This window comes from Chiloscyllium punctatum, chromosome 3, assembly GCF_047496795.1.
Source record: "Chiloscyllium punctatum isolate Juve2018m chromosome 3, sChiPun1.3, whole genome shotgun sequence".
Classification (NCBI taxonomy): domain Eukaryota; kingdom Metazoa; phylum Chordata; class Chondrichthyes; order Orectolobiformes; family Hemiscylliidae; genus Chiloscyllium; species Chiloscyllium punctatum.
This window is the reverse complement of record NC_092741.1, coordinates 40,769,284-40,782,485: the sequence shown is the minus strand read 5'-3', so window position 1 is coordinate 40,782,485 and position 13,202 is coordinate 40,769,284. Positions and strand designations below refer to the sequence as shown.

Sequence of the window (13,202 nt, the reverse complement as noted above, 5' to 3'; positions counted from 1 at the left end):
ACCTTCATTGAGTGGTGTACAAGAACCCCCAGATCTCCCGGTACTGTCCCTTGACCGAAATTGATTCCATTTAGGTAGTAATCTGCCTTCCTGTTCTTGCCACCAAAGTGGATAAGCATCCATTTATCCACATTAAAGTGCATCTGCCATGCATCTGACCACTCACCTAACTTGTCCAGGTCACCCGGTAATCTCCTAACATCCTCATCACATTTCACCCTGCCACCCAGCTCAGTATCATCAGCAAATTTGCTAATGTTATTGCTAATAGCATCTTCTATATCATGAACATATATTGTAAAAAGCTGCGGTCCCAGTACTGATCCCTGCGGTACCCCACTGGTCACTGCCTGCCATTCCGAAATGGAGGCGTGGAGGAGTGTGGAAGGATGAGAGAATGCAGGCTGCAGCCCGATGAAGCAGGGGGAGGTCTTGCAGTTGGCCTGTGTGGGGATGTGGGAGACGACAGGAGCCTGGTGGGCAAGGGCTAGCTGGAGGGAGGGAGGGAGGGAGGGAAGCACGCACGGAGGATGAAGAGCAAAGAGAAAAGAGAGAAAAAAAAAACAAAGGGGGTCAAGAGAAAGAGCAGCAAAGAAAATGTGGCTGGCCAGCACGCCTTGAAGTGGGGAGAAAAGGCAGGGGCCAGCGCCTACGGCCATGCTAGTCTGAAAACGCCCGATCTCGTCGGATCTCGGAAGCTAAGCAAACTCAGGCCTGGTTCGTACTTGGATGCGAGACCGCCTGGGAATACCAGGTGCAGTAGGCTTTTTCCGCCAGCGGGGGCTGCTCAAGTCACCCCTCTGCACTCGTGTTGGGCCACGCACGCAATGCAGCGACAGGTTATTTTTGCTGCCGCTGTGCCTGGCATCAGTCTCCTGCAGGCAGGAGACAGGGAGGGGAGCAGAGCGGAGCGCTGCCAAAATCAGCAAGAAAGACGGAAAGAAAGGGATTGGGGCTGCACGCTGTCTGCGGCTAGCAGTCAGGAAAGGAGGACAATAGACAATAGGTGCAGGAGTTGGCCATTCTGCCCTTGGAGCCTGCACCACCATTCAATATGATCATGGCTGATCATCCTTAATCAGTATCCTGTTCCTGCCTTATCTCCATAAGCCTTGATTCCACTATCCTTGAGAGCTCTGTCCAACTCTTTCTTCAATGAATCCAGAGACTGGGCCTCCACTGCCCTCTGGGGCAGAGCATTCCACACAGCCACCACTCTCTGGGTGAAGACGTTTCTCCTCATCTCTGTCCTAAACGGTCTACCCCGTATTTTTAAGCTGTGTCCTCTGTTTCGGCACTCACGTTTCCTGCCGCCAGAGTGTCCAATCCTTTGATAATCTTATATGTCTCAACCAGATCCCCTCTCAGTCTTCTAAACTCAAGGGTACACAAGCCCAGTCGCTCCAGTCTTTCAGTGTAAGGTAATCCCGCCATTCCAGGAATTGACCTCGTCAACCTACGCTGCACTCCCTCAATAGCCAGAATGTCTCTCCTCAAATTTGGAGACCAGAACTGCACACAGTACTCCAGGTGTGGTCTCACCAGGGCCCTGTACACCTGCAGAAGAACCTCTTTGCTTCTGTACTCGATCCCTCTTGTTATGAAGGCCAGCATGCTATTAGCCTTCTTCACTACCTGCTGTACCTGCATGCTGACCTTCATTGAGTGGTGTACAAGAACCCCCAGATCTCTCGGTACTGTCCCTTGACCGAAATTGATTCCATTTAGGTAGTAATCTGCCTTCCTGTTCTTGCCACCAAAGTGGATAAGCATCCATTTATCCACATTAAAGTGCATCTGCCATGCATCTGACCACTCACCTAACTTGTCCAGGTCACCCGGTAATCTCCTAACATCCTCATCACATTTCACCCTGCCACCCAGCTCAGTATCATCAGTAAATTTGCTAATGTTATTGCTAATAGCATCTTCTATATCATGAACATATATTGTAAAAAGCTGCGGTCCCAGTACTGATCCCTGCGGTACCCCACTGGTCACTGCCTGCCATTCCGAAATGGAGGCGTGGAGGAGTGTGGAAGGATGAGAGAATGCAGGCTGCAGCCCTATGAAGCAGGGGGAGGTCTTGCAGTTGGCCTGTGTGGGGATGTGGGAGACGACAGGAGCCTGGTGGGCAAGGGCTAGCTGGAGGGAGGGAGGGAGGGAAGCACGCACGGAGGAGGAAGAGCAAAGAGAAAAGAGAGAAAAAAAAAACAAAGGGGATCAAGAGAAAGAGCAGCAAAGAAAATGTGGCTGGCCAGCACGCCTTGAAGTGGGGAGAAAAGGCAGGGGCCAGCACCTACGGCCATACTAGTCTGAAAATGCTCGATCTCGTCTGATCTCGAAAGCTAAGCAGACTCAGGCCTGGTTAGTACTTGGATGGGCGACCGCCTGGGAATACCAGGTGCAGTAGGCTTTTTCCGCCAGCAGGGGCTGCTCAAGTCACCCCTCTGCACTCGTGTTGGGCCACGCACGCAATGCAGCGACAGGTTATTTTTGCTGCCGCTGTGCCTGGCATCAGTCTCCTGCAGGCAGGAGACAGGGAGGGGAGCAGAGCGGAGCGCTGCCAAAATCAGCAAGAAAGACGGAAAGAAAGGGATTGGGGCTGCACGCTGTCTGCGGCTGGCAGTCAGGAAAGGAGGACAATAGACAATAGGTGCAGGAGTTGGCCATTCTGCCTTTGGAGCCTGCACCACCATTCAATATGATCATGGCTGATCATCCTTAATCAGTATCCTGTTCCTGCCTTATCTCCATAAGCCTTGATTCCACTATCCTTGAGAGCTCTGTCCAACTCTTTCTTCAATGAATCCAGAGACTGGGCCTCCACTGCCCTCTGGGGCAGAGCATTCCACACAGCCACCACTCTCTGGGTGAAGACGTTTCTCCTCATCTCTGTCCTAAACGGTCTACCCCGTATTTTTAAGCTGTGTCCTCTGTTTCGGCACTCACGTTTCCTGCCGCCAGAGTGTCCAATCCTTTGATAATCTTATATGTCTCAACCAGATCCGCTCTCAGTCTTCTAAACTCAAGGGTACACAAGCCCAGTCGCTCCAGTCTTTCAGTGTAAGGTAATCCCGCCATTCCAGGAATTGACCTCGTCAACCTACGCTGCACTCCCTCAATAGCCAGAATGTCTCTCCTCAAATTTGGAGACCAGAACTGCACACAGTACTCCAGGTGTGGTCTCACCAGGGCCCTGTATACCTGCAGAAGAACCTCTTTGCTTCTGTACTCGATCCCTCTTGTTATGAAGGCCAGCATGCTATTAGCCTTCTTCACTACCTGCTGTACCTGCATGCTGACCTTCATTGAGTGGTGTACAAGAACCCCCAGATCTCCCGGTACTGTCCCTTGACCGAAATTGATTCCATTTAGGTAGTAATCTGCCTTCCTGTTCTTGCCACCAAAGTGGATAAGCATCCATTTATCCACATTAAAGTGCATCTGCCATGCATCTGACCACTCACCTAACTTGTCCAGGTCACCCGGTAATCTCCTAACATCCTCATCACATTTCACCCTGCCAACCTGGCTCAGTATCATCAGCAAATTTGCTAATGTTATTGCTAATAGCATCTTCTATATCATGAACATATATTGTAAAAAGCTGCGGTCCCAGTACTGATCCCTGCGGTACCCCACTGGTCACTGCCTGCCATTCCGAAATGGAGGCGTGGAGGAGTGTGGAAGGATGAGAGAATGCAGGCTGCAGCCCTATGAAGCAGGGGGAGGTCTTGCAGTTGGCCTGTGTGGGGATGTGGGAGACGACAGGAGCCTGGTGGGCAAGGGCTATCTGGAGGGGGGGAGGGAGGGAGGGAAGCACGCACGGAGGATGAAGAGCAAAGAGAAAAGAGAGAAAAAAAAAACAAAGGGGGTCAAGAGAAAGAGCAGCAAAGAAAATGTGGCTGGCCAGCACGCCTTGAAGTGGGGAGAAAAGGCAGGGGCCAGCGCCTACGGCCATACTAGTCTGAAAACGCCCGATCTTGTCTGATCTCGGAAGCTAAGCAAACTCAGGCCTGGTTAGTACTTGGATGGGAGACCGCCTGGGAATACCAGGTGCAGTAGGCTTTTTCCGCCAGCAGGGGCTGCTCAAGTCACCCCTCTGCACTCGTGTTGGGCCACGCACGCAATGCAGCGACAGGTTATTTTTGCTGCCGCTGTGCCTGGCATCAGTCTCCTGCAGGCAGGAGACAGGGAGGGGAGGAGAGCGGAGCGCTGCCAAAATCAGCAAGAAAGACGGAAAGAAAGGGATTGGGGCTGCACGCTGTCTGCGGCTGGCAGTCAGGAAAGGAGGACAATAGACAATAGGTGCAGGAGTTGGCCATTCTGCCCTTGGAGCCTGCACCACCATTCAATATGATCATGGCTGATCATCCTTAATCAGTATCCTGTTCCTGCCTTATCTCCATAAGCCTTGATTCCACTATCCTTGAGAGCTCTGTCCAACTCTTTCTTCAATGAATCCAGAGACTGGGCCTCCACTGCCCTCTGGGGCAGAGCATTCCACACAGCCACCACTCTCTGGGTGAAGACGTTTCTCCTCATCTCTGTCCTAAACGGTCTACCCCGTATTTTTAAGCTGTGTCCTCTGTTTCGGCACTCACGTTTCCTGCCGCCAGAGTGTCCAATCCTTTGATAATCTTATATGTCTCAACCAGATCCGCTCTCAGTCTTCTAAACTCAAGGGTACACAAGCCCAGTCGCTCCAGTCTTTCAGTGTAAGGTAATCCCGCCATTCCAGGAATTGACCTCGTCAACCTACGCTGCACTCCCTCAATAGCCAGAATGTCTCTCCTCAAATTTGGAGACCAGAACTGCACACAGTCCTCCAGGTGTGGTCTCACCAGGGCCCTGTACACCTGCAGAAGAACCTCTTTGCTTCTGTACTCGATCCCTCTTGTTATGAAGGCCAGCATGCTATTAGCCTTCTTCACTACCTGCTGTACCTGCATGCTGACCTTCATTGAGTGGTGTACAAGAACCCCCAGATCTCCCGGTACTGTCCCTTGACCGAAATTGATTCCATTTAGGTAGTAATCTGCCTTCCTGTTCTTGCCACCAAAGTGGATAAGCATCCATTTATCCACATTAAAGTGCATCTGCCATGCATCTGACCACTCACCTAACTTGTCCAGGTCACCCGGTAATCTCCTAACATCCTCATCACATTTCACCCTGCCACCCAGCTCAGTATCATCAGCAAATTTGCTAATGTTATTGCTAATAGCATCTTCTATATCATGAACATATATTGTAAAAAGCTGCGGTCCCAGTACTGATCCCTGCGGTACCCCACTGGTCACTGCCTGCCATTCCGAAATGGAGGCGTGGAGGAGTGTGGAAGGATGAGAGAATGCAGGCTGCAGCCCTATGAAGCAGGGGGAGGTCTTGCAGTTGGCCTGTGTGGGGATGTGGGAGACGACAGGAGCCTGGTGGGCAAGGGCTAGCTGGAGGGGGGGAGGGAGGGAGGGAAGCACGCACGGAGGAGGAAGAGCAAAGAGAAAAGAGAGAAAAAAAAAACAAAGGGGATCAAGAGAAAGAGCAGCAAAGAAAATGTGGCTGGCCAGCACGCCTTGAAGTGGGGAGAAAAGGCAGGGGCCAGCGCCTACGGCCATACTAGTCTGAAAACGCCCGATCTCGTCTGATCTCGGAAGCTAAGCAGACTCAGGCCTGGTTAGTACTTGGATGGGAAACCGCCTGGGAATACCAGGTGCAGTAGGCTTTTTCCGCCAGCAGGGGCTGCTCAAGTCACCCCTCTGCACTCGTGTTGGGCCACGCACGCAATGCAGCGACAGGTTATTTTTGCTGCCGCTGTGCCTGGCATCAGTCTCCTGCAGGCAGGAGACAGGGAGGGGAGCAGAGCGGAGCGCTGCCAAAATCAGCAAGAAAGACGGAAAGAAAGGGATTGGGGCTGCACGCTGTCTGCGGCTGGCAGTCAGGAAAGGAGGACAATAGACAATAGGTGCAGGAGTTGGCCATTCTGCCCTTGGAGCCTGCACCACCATTCAATATGATCATGGCTGATCATCCTTAATCAGTATCCTGTTCCTGCCTTATCTCCATAAGCCTTGATTCCACTATCCTTGAGAGCTCTGTCCAACTCTTTCTTCAATGAATCCAGAGACTGGGCCTCCACTGCCCTCTGGGACAGAGCATTCCACACAGCCACCACTCTCTGGGTGAAGACGTTTCTCCTCACCTCTGTCCTAAACGGTCTACCCCGTATTTTTAAGCTGTGTCCTCTGTTTCGGCACTCACGTTTCCTGCCGCCAGAGTGTCCAATCCTTTGATAATCCTATATGTCTCAACCAGATCCCCTCTCAGTCTTCTAAACTCAAGGGTACACAAGCCCAGTCGCTCCAGTCTTTCAGTGTAAGGTAATCCCGCCATTCCAGGAATTGACCTCGTCAACCTACGCTGCACTCCCTCAATAGCCAGAATGTCTCTCCTCAAATTTGGAGACCAGATCTGCACACAGTACTCCAGGTGTGGTCTCACCAGGGCCCTGTACACCTGCAGAAGAACCTCTTTGCTTCTGTACTCGATCCCTCTTGTTATGAAGGCCAGCATGCTATTAGCCTTCTTCACTACCTGCTGTACCTGCATGCTGACCTTCATTGAGTGGTGTACAAGAACCCCCAGATCTCCCGGTACTGTCCCTTGACCGAAATTGATTCCATTTAGGTAGTAATCTGCCTTCCTGTTCTTGCCACCAAAGTGGATAAGCATCCATTTATCCACATTAAAGTGCATCTGCCATGCATCTGACCACTCACCTAACTTGTCCAGGTCACCCGGTAATCTCCTAACATCCTCATCACATTTCACCCTGCCACCCAGCTCAGTATCATCAGCAAATTTGCTAATGTTATTGCTAATAGCATCTTCTATATCATGAACATATATTGTAAAAAGCTGCGGTCCCAGTACTGATCCCTGCGGTACCCCACTGGTCACTGCCTGCCATTCCGAAATGGAGGCGTGGAGGAGTGTGGAAGGATGAGAGAATGCAGGCTGCAGCCCTATGAAGCAGGGGGAGGTCTTGCAGTTGGCCTGTGTGGGGATGTGGGAGACGACAGGAGCCTGGTGGGCAAGGGCTAGCTGGAGGGGGGGAGGGAAGCACGCACGGAGGAGGAAGAGCAAAGAGAAAAGAGAGAAAAAAAAAACAAAGGGGATCAAGAGAAAGAGCAGCAAAGAAAATGTGGCTGGCCAGCACGCCTTGAAGTGGGGAGAAAAGGCAGGGGCCAGCGCCTACGGCCATACTAGTCTGAAAACGCCCGATCTCGTCTGATCTCGGAAGCTAAGCAGACTCAGGCCTGGTTAGTACTTGGATGGGAAACCGCCTGGGAATACCAGGTGCAGTAGGCTTTTTCCGCCAGGAGGGGCTGCTCAAGTCACCCCTCTGCACTCGTGTTGGGCCACGCACGCAATGCAGCGACAGGTTATTTTTGCTGCCGCTGTGCCTGGCATCAGTCTCCTGCAGGCAGGAGACAGGGAGGGGAGCAGAGTGGAGCGCTGCCAAAATCAGCAAGAAAGACGGAAAGAAAGGGATTGGGGCTGCACGCTGTCTGCGGCTGGCAGTCAGGAAAGGAGGACAATAGACAATAGGTGCAGGAGTTGGCCATTCTGCCCTTGGAGCCTGCACCACCATTCAATATGATCATGGCTGATCATCCTTAATCAGTATCCTGTTCCTGCCTTATCTCCATAAGCCTTGATTCCACTATCCTTGAGAGCTCTGTCCAACTCTTTCTTCAATGAATCCAGAGACTGGGCCTCCACTGCCCTCTGGGGCAGATCATTCCACACAGCCACCACTCTCTGGGTGAAGACGTTTCTCCTCATCTCTGTCCTAAACGGTCTACCCCGTATTTTTAAGCTGTGTCCTCTGTTTCGGCACTCACGTTTCCTGCCGCCAGAGTGTCCAATCCTTTGATAATCTTATATGTCTCAACCAGATCCCCTCTCAGTCTTCTAAACTCAAGGGTACACAAGCCCAGTCGCTCCAGTCTTTCAGTGTAAGGTAATCCCGCCATTCCAGGAATTGATCTCGTCAACCTACGCTGCACTCCCTCAATAGCCAGAATGTCTCTCCTCAAATTTGGAGACCAGAACTGCACACAGTACTCCAGGTGTGGTCTCACCAGGGCCCTGTACACCTGCAGAAGAACCTCTTTGCTTCTGTACTCGATCCCTCTTGTTATGAAGGCCAGCATGCTATTAGCCTTCTTCACTACCTGCTGTACCTGCATGCTTACCTTCATTGAGTGGTGTACAAGAACCCCCAGATCTCTCGGTACTGTCCCTTGACCGAAATTGATTCCATTTAGGTAGTAATCTGCCTTCCTGTTCTTGCCACCAAAGTGGATAAGCATCCATTTATCCACATTAAAGTGCATCTGCCATGCATCTGACCACTCACCTAACTTGTCCAGGTCACCCGGTAATCTCCTAACATCCTCATCACATTTCACCCTGCCACCCAGCTCAGTATCATCAGCAAATTTGCTAATGTTATTGCTAATAGCATCTTCTATATCATGAACATATATTGTAAAAAGCTGCGGTCCCAGTACTGATCCCTGCGGTACCCCACTGGTCACTGCCTGCCATTCCGAAATGGAGGCGTGGAGGAGTGTGGAAGGATGAGAGAATGCAGGCTGCAGCCCTATGAAGCAGGGGGAGGTCTTGCAGTTGGCCTGTGTGGGGATGTGGGAGACGACAGGAGCCTGGTGGGCAAGGGCTAGCTGGATGGGGGGAGGGAAGCACGCACGGAGGAGGAAGAGCAAAGAGAAAAGAGAGAAAAAAAAAACAAAGGGGATCAAGAGAAAGAGCAGCAAAGAAAATGTGGCTGGCCAGCACGCCTTGAAGTGGGGAGAAAAGGCATGGGCCGGCGCCTACGGCCATACTAGTCTGAAAACGCCCGATCTCGTCTGATCTCGGAAGCTAAGCAGACTCAGGCCTGGTTAGTACTTGGATGGGCGACCGCCTGGGAATACCAGGTGCAGTAGGATTTTTCCGCCAGCAGGGGCTGCTCAAGTCACCCCTCTGCACTCGTGTTGGGCCACGCACGCAATGCAGCGACAGGTTATTTTTGCTGCCGCTGTGCCTGGCATCAGTCTCCTGCAGGCAGGAGACAGGGAGGGGAGCAGAGCGGAGCGCTGCCAAAATCAGCAAGAAAGACGGAAAGAAAGGGATTGGGGCTGCACGCTGTCTGCGGCTGGCAGTCAGGAAAGGAGGACAATAGACAATAGGTGCAGGAGTTGGCCATTCTGCCCTTGGAGCCTGCACCACCATTCAATATGATCATGGCTGATCATCCTTAATCAGTATCCTGTTCCTGCCTTATCTCCATAAGCCTTGATTCCACTATCCTTGAGAGCTCTGTCCAACTCTTTCTTCAATGAATCCAGAGACTGGGCCTCCACTGCCCTCTGGGGCAGAGCATTCCACACAGCCACCACTCTCTGGGTGAAGACGTTTCTCCTCATCTCTGTCCTAAACGGTCTACCCCGTATTTTTAAGCTGTGTCCTCTGTTTCGGCACTCACGTTTCCTGCCGCCAGAGTGTCCAATCCTTTGATAATCTTATATGTCTCAACCAGATCCCCTCTCAGTCTTCTAAACTCAAGGGTACACAAGCCCAGTCGCTCCAGTCTTTCAGTGTAAGGTAATCCCGCCATTCCAGGAATTGACCTCGTCAACCTACGCTGCACTCCCTCAATAGCCAGAATGTCTCTCCTCAAATTTGGAGACCAGAACTGCACACAGTACTCCAGGTGTGGTCTCACCAGGGCCCTGTACACCTGCAGAAGAACCTCTTTGCTTCTGTACTCGATCCCTCTTGTTATGAAGGCCAGCATGCTATTAGCCTTCTTCACTACCTGCTGTACCTGCATGCTGACCTTCATTGAGTGGTGTACAAGAACCCCCAGATCTCTCGGTACTGTCCCTTGACCGAAATTGATTCCATTTAGGTAGTAATCTGCCTTCCTGTTCTTGCCACCAAAGTGGATAAGCATCCATTTATCCACATTAAAGTGCATCTGCCATGCATCTGACCACTCACCTAACTTGTCCAGGTCACCCGGTAATCTCCTAACATCCTCATCACATTTCACCCTGCCACCCAGCTCAGTATCATCAGTAAATTTGCTAATGTTATTGCTAATAGCATCTTCTATATCATGAACATATATTGTAAAAAGCTGCGGTCCCAGTACTGATCCCTGCGGTACCCCACTGGTCACTGCCTGCCATTCCGAAATGGAGGCGTGGAGGAGTGTGGAAGGATGAGAGAATGCAGGCTGCAGCCCTATGAAGCAGGGGGAGGTCTTGCAGTTGGCCTGTGTGGGGATGTGGGAGACGACAGGAGCCTGGTGGGCAAGGGCTAGCTGGAGGGAGGGAGGGAGGGAAGCACGCACGGAGGAGGAAGAGCAAAGAGAAAAGAGAGAAAAAAAAAACAAAGGGGATCAAGAGAAAGAGCAGCAAAGAAAATGTGGCTGGCCAGCACGCCTTGAAGTGGGGAGAAAAGGCAGGGGCCAGCACCTACGGCCATACTAGTCTGAAAATGCTCGATCTCGTCTGATCTCGGAAGCTAAGCAGACTCAGGCCTGGTTAGTACTTGGATGGGCGACAGCCTGGGAATACCAGGTGCAGTAGGCTTTTTCCGCCAGCAGGGGCTGCTCAAGTCACCCCTCTGCACTCGTGTTGGGCCACGCACGCAATGCAGCGACAGGTTATTTTTGCTGCCGCTGTGCCTGGCATCAGTCTCCTGCAGGCAGGAGACAGGGAGGGGAGCAGAGCGGAGCGCTGCCAAAATCAGCAAGAAAGACGGAAAGAAAGGGATTGGGGCTGCACGCTGTCTGCGGCTGGCAGTCAGGAAAGGAGGACAATAGACAATAGGTGCAGGAGTTGGCCATTCTGCCTTTGGAGCCTGCACCACCATTCAATATGATCATGGCTGATCATCCTTAATCAGTATCCTGTTCCTGCCTTATCTCCATAAGCCTTGATTCCACTATCCTTGAGAGCTCTGTCCAACTCTTTCTTCAATGAATCCAGAGACTGGGCCTCCACTGCCCTCTGGGGCAGAGCATTCCACACAGCCACCACTCTCTGGGTGAAGACGTTTCTCCTCATCTCTGTCCTAAACGGTCTACCCCGTATTTTTAAGCTGTGTCCTCTGTTTCGGCACTCACGTTTCCTGCCGCCAGAGTGTCCAATCCTTTGATAATCTTATATGTCTCAACCAGATCCGCTCTCAGTCTTCTAAACTCAAGGGTACACAAGCCCAGTCGCTCCAGTCTTTCAGTGTAAGGTAATCCCGCCATTCCAGGAATTGACCTCGTCAACCTACGCTGCACTCCCTCAATAGCCAGAATGTCTCTCCTCAAATTTGGAGACCAGAACTGCACACAGTACTCCAGGTGTGGTCTCACCAGGGCCCTGTATACCTGCAGAAGAACCTCTTTGCTTCTGTACTCGATCCCTCTTGTTATGAAGGCCAGCATGCTATTAGCCTTCTTCACTACCTGCTGTACCTGCATGCTGACCTTCATTGAGTGGTGTACAAGAACCCCCAGATCTCCCGGTACTGTCCCTTGACCGAAATTGATTCCATTTAGGTAGTAATCTGCCTTCCTGTTCTTGCCACCAAAGTGGATAAGCATCCATTTATCCACATTAAAGTGCATCTGCCATGCATCTGACCACTCACCTAACTTGTCCAGGTCACCCGGTAATCTCCTAACATCCTCATCACATTTCACCCTGCCAGCCAGCTCAGTATCATCAGCAAATTTGCTAATGTTATTGCTAATAGCATCTTCTATATCATGAACATATATTGTAAAAAGCTGCGGTCCCAGTACTGATCCCTGCGGTACCCCACTGGTCACTGCCTGCCATTCCGAAATGGAGGCGTGGAGGAGTGTGGAAGGATGAGAGAATGCAGGCTGCAGCCCTATGAAGCAGGGGGAGGTCTTGCAGTTGGCCTGTGCGGGGATGTGGGAGACGACAGGAGCCTGGTGGGCAAGGGCTAGCTGGAGGGGGGGAGGGAGGGAGGGAGGGAAGCACGCACGGAGGAGGAAGAGCAAAGAGAAAAGAGAGAAAAAAAAAACAAAGGGGATCAAGAGAAAGAGCAGCAAAGAAAATGTGGCTGGCCAGCACGCCTTGAAGTGGGGAGAAAAGGCAGGGGCCAGCGCCTATGGCCATACTAGTCTGAAAACGCCTGATCTCGTCTGATCTCGGAAGCTAAGCAAACTCAGGCCTGGTTAGTACTTGGATGGGAGACCGCCTGGGAATACCAGGTGCAGTAGGCTTTTTCCGCCAGCAGGGGCTGCTCAAGTCACCCCTCTGCACTCGTGTTGGGCCACGCACGCAATGCAGCGACAGGTTATTTTTGCTGCCGCTGTGCCTGGCATCAGTCTCCTGCAGGCATGCAGGCAGGAGACAGGGAGGGGAGGAGAGCGGAGCGCTGCCAAAATCAGCAAGAAAGACGGAAAGAAAGGGATTGGGGCTGCACGCTGTCTGCGGCTGGCAGTCAGGAAAGGAGGACAATAGACAATAGGTGCAGGAGTTGGCCATTCTGCCCTTGGAGCCTGCACCACCATTCAATATGATCATGGCTGATCATCCTTAATCAGTATCCTGTTCCTGCCTTATCTCCATAAGCCTTGATTCCACTATCCTTGAGAGCTCTGTCCAACTCTTTCTTCAATGAATCCAGAGACTGGGCCTCCACTGCCCTCTGGGGCAGAGCATTCCACACAGCCACCACTCTCTGGGTGAAGACGTTTCTCCTCATCTCTGTCCTAAACGGTCTACCCCGTATTTTTAAGCTGTGTCCTCTGTTTCGGCACTCACGTTTCCTGCCGCCAGAGTGTCCAATCCTTTGATAATCTTATATGTCTCAACCAGATCCCCTCTCAGTCTTCTAAACTCAAGGGTACACAAGCCCAGTCGCTCCAGTCTTTCAGTGTAAGGTAATCCCGCCATTCCAGGAATTGATCTCGTCAACCTACGCTGCACTCCCTCAATAGCCAGAATGTCTCTCCTCAAATTTGGAGACCAGAACTGCACACAGTACTCCAGGTGTGGTCTCACCAGGGCCCTGTACACCTGCAGAAGAACCTCTTTGCTTCTGTACTCGATCCCTCTTGTTATGAAGGCCAGCATGCTATTAGCCTTCTTCACTAC

At 51.7% G+C, this 13,202-nt stretch overlaps 7 non-coding genes and 1 pseudogene across 7 annotated transcripts; all 8 read left to right on the top strand.

The window, feature by feature from the left end:
* Positions 1-647: 647 nt before the first annotated feature.
* On the top strand, positions 648-766 carry LOC140471662 (5S ribosomal RNA; annotated as a pseudogene).
* Positions 767-2,297: 1,531 nt separating this feature from the next.
* Positions 2,298-2,416, top strand: LOC140469794 (5S ribosomal RNA). Its single transcript, XR_011956230.1, has one exon. It is a non-coding gene; the product is annotated as a 5S ribosomal RNA (ribosomal RNA).
* Positions 2,417-3,952: 1,536 nt separating this feature from the next.
* Positions 3,953-4,071, top strand: LOC140470140 (5S ribosomal RNA). Its single transcript, XR_011956410.1, has one exon. It is a non-coding gene; the product is annotated as a 5S ribosomal RNA (ribosomal RNA).
* Positions 4,072-5,606: 1,535 nt separating this feature from the next.
* On the top strand, positions 5,607-5,725 carry LOC140475815 (5S ribosomal RNA). The gene has a single exon (XR_011960302.1). It is a non-coding gene; the product is annotated as a 5S ribosomal RNA (ribosomal RNA).
* Positions 5,726-7,252: 1,527 nt separating this feature from the next.
* On the top strand, positions 7,253-7,371 carry LOC140475813 (5S ribosomal RNA). The gene has a single exon (XR_011960300.1). It is a non-coding gene; the product is annotated as a 5S ribosomal RNA (ribosomal RNA).
* A 1,527-nt stretch (positions 7,372-8,898) lies between these two features.
* On the top strand, positions 8,899-9,017 carry LOC140468732 (5S ribosomal RNA). The gene has a single exon (XR_011955816.1). It is a non-coding gene; the product is annotated as a 5S ribosomal RNA (ribosomal RNA).
* Positions 9,018-10,548: 1,531 nt separating this feature from the next.
* Positions 10,549-10,667, top strand: LOC140471287 (5S ribosomal RNA). Its single transcript, XR_011956955.1, has one exon. It is a non-coding gene; the product is annotated as a 5S ribosomal RNA (ribosomal RNA).
* A 1,539-nt stretch (positions 10,668-12,206) lies between these two features.
* On the top strand, positions 12,207-12,325 carry LOC140470166 (5S ribosomal RNA). Its single transcript, XR_011956459.1, has one exon. It is a non-coding gene; the product is annotated as a 5S ribosomal RNA (ribosomal RNA).
* Positions 12,326-13,202: the final 877 nt, after the last annotated feature.